Consider the following 9,091-nt stretch of genomic DNA (forward strand, 5'->3'; position numbering starts at 1 on the left):
TGACATCATATCAGCTGGTTGCTTCACTCTCAACTCTAGTCCTCTATGGCTATGTCCTTGTCCATGTGCCCTTCTATTATCTTTTAATGCTCTCTGTGTCTTTCAATATTTTGTCCATAAAATCCTTCAGAATTGGAAGTAATAGTCTTGAAGTAATTCTTTAGTTCTTTTAGCTTGTGTGTATTCTTGCTGACTATATTCTTCTCTTTGGTTTTCTAACTCAAGTCCTTTGTACATTTCATCATATTTGACTCTCTTCTTGAGGTGAACTTTGAATTTTTGTTGTTGTTGTTCAGCTAATTTATTTCTTTACTTGTTCTATTTGTTTTATCTTCTATATGCTCATCAGCAGGTTGAGTCTCTTCTGACATATACTCTGGTCTTTATTTTGTTTCCTGCCTTTTAAAATGTCCTTTTGACTTCTTCATTTATAATGCTCTTGATGTAACTACACTATACTATAGTGTGGTAATTGTCTCTTTAGTGTCTAGTATATTATATATATATATATTTTTAGATGGCCTTTCAATTCAAGTAGGATATTCTTAGGGTTATTTTTCCATGGTTAACCTATGTAATTCTTAAAAATGAAAGACTGGATGGGAATTAACATTTTTAAGTTAATGGTTCAAACTCACCAGTCACTCCTCAGAAGCCATATACAGGATCACTTTGAGTCAGAACTGACTTATGACACATAAAAACAGTAACAATGCAATCAGTTAAAATATTTAGATCAAAATATTTCTAAACATTATGATTACATTTATTTTCAAAGAGTTTCACATATGATGCATATAAAAAGACATAATTCTATATAATCAGGATACATAGAGTACATACTAATTTCCTCAAGTTTTAAATAACTGAAGGACAATAAAACTCCATGGGTAAATTATGTTAATTCTTCAGTTAAAACCATTGGCTTTGATGACACTAGAGTTGTCATCAAATAATTTAGTAAATGAAATACTAAAATTATGATGCAATATTATCTGCTTAATATTTCATATCAGGCAAACACTACTGCTATTGTTAGGTAGAGTCAGGTTGGTTCTGACTCATAGTGACCCTATGTAAAACAGAAGGAACTATCGCCCAGTCTGGCACTAACCTCGCATTTGTTGCTATTAATTCATCTCATTGTATTAATTCATCTCATTGAGGATCTGCCTCTTTTTTCTGTTTTTTTTTTTTTTTTTCCCCCTGACCCTCCATGGAGCTCTGGTAGTGTAGTGGTTGTGAATTGGGCTGCGAACCTCAAGGTCAGCAGTTCAAAACTACCAGCTGTTCCGCGGGAGAAAGATGAGGTTTTCTGCTCCCATAAAGATTTACAGCCTCGGAAATCCTGTACAGGGTCGCTATGAGTTGGAACCGACTCCACAGTACATCACAACAACCTCACCAAGTATCTTATCTTTTTATAGCGACTAATCCCTCCTAATAACATACTTAAAGCATGTGAAATAAAATCTAATGATTCTCATTTAAAAGGATCATTCTGGCTGGATGAAGGTTAAGTTGAAAAGTATTGCTACTGGGGTTTCAGTTCATATATTTATGGGTTTCTTACAAGCAAAACACTTTAAATGTGTCTGCAATCAGTTGATGGCTGAAGACAAGCTCTCTCAGAATTCTTGTTTACTTCAAAACAGAGTATATATAACCAAAGTGCACATCCTGAACAATATGTTTTCCATGTAAATCTATCATGTGACTGCTACAGGTGTTATATTAAGGTTAAAGTTGACAGAGGGTAAAAATTGCTTTAGAATACATACCTATTGGGCTGTTCTCTGAGAGTCACTATCTCAAAGATCATGAAATAAGATTATAATATGTATTCAATTTAATCTCATTTTGTTAATCTGAATTTTTTAAAAAATGTATCATATCTTAAGAATATTTCGTAGAAAATATTTAGGCAGAGAAAATGCAAAGTTACATAGCAGGAAATGAAGCTTTTCTTTGAGAAAGTCAGTATCATTCTTTAAACATTTCTGGACTACTTCAAATGGGTTGGGCACTTTATAGGTATCAGAAATACATAGATGAATAAAACAAATCTGGTGTTCTCAAGGACCAAAAATTCAAGGGGTAACATGGCTTTCTTTAAAATTGATCCATTCCATTCTATGATATTACATTTGAAAGTTATAAAAAAATTATACATCACACTTAAAATTTTCATATTTGTGAAAGAAGAATTGGCTGCTATGTTATAGACAGTATTTTAGGAGCTAATTAGTTAAAAGCTTTGAAGCACTAAGAATGATTCTTTTTAGGTGGTTGGCTGGTAAAAGATACAGTGAAAATCTTGGTTTAAAATTTTTGGTGCATAAATTCAGTTTGAATTTTGGTACCATGTATATAGGTTTGTCATGGTGTGGCGCTATGGGTTAATGAGCCAGACTGCAAAGTTGTTTGAACTGCAAATTCGGCGGTTTAAGCTCACCAGCTGTTCTTCAGAAACCCTATACAGGGTCACTATGGATCGGACTTGATTCGATGGCACTCAACAACAACAACAACAAAAACAACATATATAGGTTTGTAGAACATGGTTCTGCTGTAGACAATGCACTGGATTGCAGCCAAAAAGGTCAGAAGTTCAAGCCCAGCAGTTGTTCTGGGGAAGAAAGGTGATGAGGCTTTCTGCTCCTGCAAAGCTTTGCAACCTTAGAAATACTACACAGAGTCACTATGAGTTGGAACTGACTCGAAGGCAACATCTAGACTTTCTGTTTGTAGGACTACTCTATTGAAAGGTGACAGTAATCAGAACAAAACAGATTTTACAAAGATAATTTCCTAGAGTCTTTTGTTGTAGTTGTTATGAGGTACCATTGAGTCAGTTGTGACTCCTAGTAACCCTGTATGCAACAGAAGAACTATACACTGTCTGGTCCTAAGCCAGCCTTACAATTATTATGTTTGAGCCCATTGTTGTTGCCACTGTGTCAAGGAGCTCTGGTAGCGTAGTGGTTACGAATCGGGCTGCGAACCTTAAGGTCAGCGGTTCGAAACTACCAGCCGCTCCGTGGGAGAAAGATGAGGCTTTCTACTCCCATAAAGATTTACACCCTCGGAAACCCTGTACAGGGTCGCTATGGGTCGGAACCGACTCGACGGCACTTAACAACAACAACTGTGTCAATCCATCTTGTTGGGGGGCTTCTTCTTTTTCATTGATGTTACATGTTAGCAAGCATGATGTCATTCTGCAGACACTGATTCTTCCTGAAAAAATGTTCAGAGCACTGGAGACAAGTCTTGTTAGCCTCTCTTCTAAGGAGCATCCTGGCTGGACTTCTTCCAACACAGATTTGTTTGCTCTTCTGAAAGTTCATTGTACTTTCAATGTTCTTCTGCAGCACAATAATTCAAATGCATCAATTCTTCTACAGTCTTCCTTATTCATTGTCAAATTTTCACATGCATACAAAGCAATTGTATATAAGGCAACCTCATAGTGGTATCTTTGCCTTTGAATACTTTAAAAAGGTCTTCTGCCACAGAGTTACATAATGCAATGCATTGCTTAATTTCTTGACAGCTGCTTCCATGACTGTTGTTTATGGATTCAAGCAAAATGAAGTGTTTGATAACTTCAGTCAGTCTATCATAATGTTATTCATTTGGGAAGATATTGTTTTCTTAACACCGAGATACAATACATATTGAAAGCTGTAGTCTTTTAAATTTATAAGTATTTTAAGTCCTCCTCACTTTCTAGCAAAAGTTATCAATGTATTTATCAATGTATCTTAATTTTATGTTTTAGACTGAAGAAGTTTGGTTGTTGATGTTGTAAAGAGCTCTCTAGTCGTTTCTGACCCATAGCAACCCTGTATAATAGGGTTATCAAGGTGCAGCTGGTGAGCTTGAATCATTGACCTTGCAGTTCAAATGACTTTACATTCTGCAAATGCAAACGACTTTGCATTAGCCCACAGCACCACACCAGTAGAATTTGGTAGAATTCTTTAATTTCACCATCACTGACTTTAGTGTTTGCTGTACCAATTTGAATAATGGTTTGAGCAACTGATTTTCACTGTATGGATATGGATATTGTCCTTTCATAGACTGCATTGTACTTCAAGACAGATCTTGAAATGCTCTTTTGATGAATAATGGCACCATTCCTCTTGAATTAGTCATTCACAGTTTGGTAAATCATATAATTTTCTGATTAAAAATGACAAATACCAGTCCATTTTAGCTCATTGTGTAGGATATCAATCTTTGGGCATTCCATTTCATTTTTGATGACTTACAGTTTTCCTAGATTCATACTTTGTATATATTTCATGTTCTGATTGTTAGTGTATGTTTGCAACTGCCCCCACCCCTCCAGTTTAAGTGTGGTCCATCATCAAATTAGGTTCCAAAAGCTTTCTCCATTCAAATAATTAAGGTCAACTGTAGGTTATGCAGGTAGCTCTTTCTCAGTCATATTTTGAGTGACTTCCAAGCTGAGGGATCATCTTCTGATACTATATCTGACATTATCCATAATGTTTTCATTGGCCAACTATTCAGAAGTCACCTGCCTCTCTTTTTTTCCTAGTCTGTCTTAGTCTGAACACTCTGCTGAAACCTGTCTGACATAGATGACCTCACTACATACCAGTGGCATAGCTTCCAGCATCACAGCAACACACAAGCTGCCATAATATAGCAAACTGTCAGGCAAGTAGTGGTGCTAGAGTCTAACACGCAGTCAACGTAGTTACTTTTGTCAAATGCTACAGTTTTCAAACTAACTTCTATTGTACAAAACATATGTCGTGAATTTAAGAAGAAGTTAGAGTGCTGCAAACTGGGCTGTAAATATTTCAACGTAATAAACAGTTTAGTGCAATAGAAATGATTTATAGTTGATAATTTCAGTTTCTAAAAATCTACTTAAGGTAAGGGAGAAATCAAAACACTGTATTCAATTTTAACAATGGAGATAGTCTAAAATAAATAGCAATATATATATATGGATTGTCAGTATAACAGATATAACAGATGGTTGAATTATATGTAATAAAATATAAAAATATTATGACTAGAAAGAGTATGGATCTGACAGTTTGCAAATCATAATCCTGGACAAAATAACGAAGGAATATAATTGAAAGTGTGCTAGGCTGATGCATCGTTAATTTTTCACAGGCCAAGGCAACACAGGATGAGCCCTAGACAGGAGTGTAGCAGGTTTGATGAAAGAAAGAGGCAGATGAGATACAGAGCAAAAGAAAAGAAATGAAAATCTATACTATAGCATATATAAAATGTTATTTTCAGCATCTGAATTTAAAAATCAACTGAAACTAGCATTATTAAGTTCACTAAAGAGTATCATTTTGAAGAATGCAATCTTACACTTAAATGCTATTTAATGTAATATCTAAATGTAATATTTCTTAAGGATGATATAGAATTTTCTCATAGCCATAAAAGGAATGTATTTCGTTAACAATGTTTCCCAAAGTAATCCTAAGAATTAAGGTCTCTGCAGTAGGATTTATTGATCTTTTGACACAGGTAGTTACATTTGTCTTTCTTTGGCCTGTTATAGAAATTGTCACTATTATCATTTTAGGAAACAATTTTATTTTAAACAAAATTGTAGTGGTTAAATTCTATGGAAAATCAATAAACTGAATAAAAGATTCCTATTTCACCCTCAATAAGTGACACATTTTTCAAGTAATAAAACAGAGCTTTTAAATTGTTATCACACAATTTTAGATTGAAAATAGTCATCTCCTAAAACCTCTGAATATTTTTTGGTCAGCAACAACCACTCCTTACAATGCAACTAGGACTTCCCTGATCTTTCACTCTGCTCCAACCACACTGAACCAGTTGTAACTGTTCAAACAAGATATGTTCCAAAATACATTTGAATTTTCAAATGAATAATTCTAACTCCTTAAGGCTTTTTAATTCATGTGATGGTGGTTATGTGCCGTGGAGTCGATTCCGACTCATAGCGACCCTGTACAAGGTTTCCGAGGCTGTAAATCTTTACGGGAGTAGAAAGCCTCATCTTTCTCCCGCGGAACACCTGGTAGTTTCAAACTGCTGACCTTGCAGTTCGCAGCCCGATTCATAATCACTACGCTACCAGAGCTCCTTTTTAATTCATATAGGTAAATTTGATTATATTCCTTTGGAAGTTGTAATAAGATAAATTTAAAAACAAATATATAGCCTCAGAAACCCTGTACAGGGTCACTATGAGTCGCAACTGACTCCACAGCACATAACAACAATAACATACAAATACAACCTCAACTGAAAAATAAACACCTGGTTACTCCATGCTATTCAGGTTCTTAGTGTTTAAATAATATACAGTTTTATATTTGAATGCTATTCAATAATCAGTTACTTATAAATAAATAACTTATGAATATTTATTGCTAATATGGCTCATTGAGGAAATAAATACACACATGAACATTATATGCAGTTATGTACACAGAATTTGGAGAATTGTATCCATGCCAAATAATTAGATTTAGATAGTCTAGGAAAGAGTAACTTCCCATTTTATAGAGCCATTTAAAGGATACAGGAACTGGTCTTGCACATTTTGAAAATCTCATGTTCATTTGTTGTTTCACCATTTATAGTTTTATTGTGTCTCCCTCTGAATTTTAGGCAGCATCCTCACTTTTTTTCCAAAATCTTTTTTTTTTTTTTCAGGTTATACTATTTTAATTAATTGTTTTGGTGATAGGGAAGCATTGGATTTTAAGATGCTTACTAAGGTTGGTTTTCAAGCAATTTTCTAAAGTTATGTTTACTGAAAAGTCTGATAGGATTGGCATGAATAAGTGGAGGTGGAGAGCAGATTTGTTTAGGTCTGAGTTGGGGTTGGATTGTGGTTTGATCTGTGAACAGAGCCAAACCCCAAGTTGTTAGAATGGTTAAAGTTCAATCTGTGATTGAGATTGTGGTGGAGGCTCTGGAAAGGGTTGTTATTTTTATTGTTAAGTGCTGTCAAGTTGCTTCTGACTTATAGAGACCCTGTATAGGTTTTTCCAAGAAGCAGCTGGTAGATTTGAACATGGCTGGGGCTCATTCTATTCCTGTTTTAGTCTGGGTTATCTAGAGAAACAAAACCAATGAAATTTATATATGTACATATGAGAAGCTTTTATTAAGGAAAGGGCTCACATAACTTGTAGAGATGGGACCATTCCAAACCCCGGTTAAATGAACCAAGATCAGCAGGCAAGCAGGTCTGGCGGTTAAGAAGTCTGGCTGCTGAGGTCTCTCAGAATCTGCAGGTAATACAGGTCACTGGCTCAAGTTCAAAGAACCGGAGGTCAGAGAAAGAGCCCTGATTCAGACCCACAAAGATCAAGCAAGCTTTGCTCGAGTGTCTAATATATAGGAATCAGACCAAATCCCCAAGGACACTACCTTTCAATTGACTGGCTACTCATAGCAAACCTCGTTATAGAGACGACTATGGCCCCATTCAAGTTGACAGAAAGCCTTTACTATCACAATATCCTGTGTCAGAAGTCAGGCTGTGGCTGAGATGGGGACTTAACAATCTTGCTGGGGCTTTGATCCTGGTTCATTCTGGCCTTGGATCAGGGTTCCCTTTTCATCCCAGTTACAAATAGGATTTGTCACACTGTGACTTCCCTGACCTTTCACTCGGCTCCAACCACATTGAATCAGTTGCAACTTTCCAAACAAGATACATTCTTTTCTTTCTTTATCTTTGCCTTTGCTATAATGCACTTTAAAAACCAAATTAGATCAGTTCTGTTGCTTAAATTCACTCAAGTCACTCAGAATTAAATCAAAGCTCCATGCCATCTCCTGCAAACCATTGCCTGGCCTGACCCTTGCCAGTCTCTCTGATTGCATTTTTTAAAGCTTCCCTGTTTTCTCTATGCATTAGAAATGTTGACCATCTTTTTGATTTGTGAACCCCAAACTCATGTATCATGACCTATTATCTGGTGTCTCTGGCTTGCAATGATCTTTCCCTACATCTCTCTATGTTGTTGCATGCTGTCAATTCTGACTCATAGTGACCCTAAATTACAGAGTAGAACTCTCCTGTATGGCTCCTTAGCCAGTAATCTCTATGGTAGCAGATCACCAGGTTTTTTCTCCTATTGTGGGGCTGGTAGATGACCTTCAGAGTAGGTACATTGCATTTTGTAGAAGTAAATATCCATGTAAAATTTAAAACGAAATATTAAAAGGTTTTTTTTTTGTTGTTGTTGTTGTTGTTTTCTTTTTCTGTTGATATTGATGCTGCTCTCTGATAGAGGCCTGTGGGTAGTATAAATTATCTGCACTCACCTGATAACTAGTGTAAACTGAAGCCTCAGCAAGCTGGGTGGTTTAAGTGCTTGCCAGTATTTCTGAAATAAACTTTTTACTAAGAAAAACCTCGATGGTACAAATGGTAATGCACTGAGCTGCCAACTAAAAGGTTAGAGTTTCAAGCCAGAAGTGTGTTGAAAATAGTCATGGTGTTCTATTTCCCAAAAATCAGCCAATGAAAGTTCTAAAGAGTATAGTTCTACTCTGACACAAATGGAGTAACCATAAATTAGAACAAACTTGATGATAGCTGTTGTTTTTTGTGAGTTTTGTTTCTAATCTTCAGCCATGCAGAAAAAGCAATTTTGGTTTTAGTAATATTTTAACTGAAATTGAATATATATGTTATATACTCAGTAATATTATATATTACATAATATTATATGATATATATTGTTGTTCTTGTTATATGTCACTGAGTCAAAAACCTATATAGGATTTCTCACTCTCAGCAACCCTGGATACAGTTTCCAAGGAGTAACTGGCGGGTATGAACAGTTAATCTTGAGGTAACTTGTCCAGTGCTGATCCTAACTCCTATTAGGAGTTACACTAGGACTCCTAATATATATTACATCATAGATAATATATTTAACTATTGACAATATTTATTTAATTTCTATGAAATTCTCAAACTGATGAGTGTAAGGGACAATTAAAAAGGCCAAACACACACACATACATACAAAGTTTAAGTAGTATGTTATAGCAACAAAAATATAGATTTCAATGT

This window comes from Chrysochloris asiatica, unplaced genomic scaffold (genome assembly GCF_000296735.1).
Source record: "Chrysochloris asiatica unplaced genomic scaffold, ChrAsi1.0 scaffold00019, whole genome shotgun sequence".
NCBI classification, from domain to species: Eukaryota; Metazoa; Chordata; class Mammalia; order Afrosoricida; family Chrysochloridae; genus Chrysochloris; species Chrysochloris asiatica.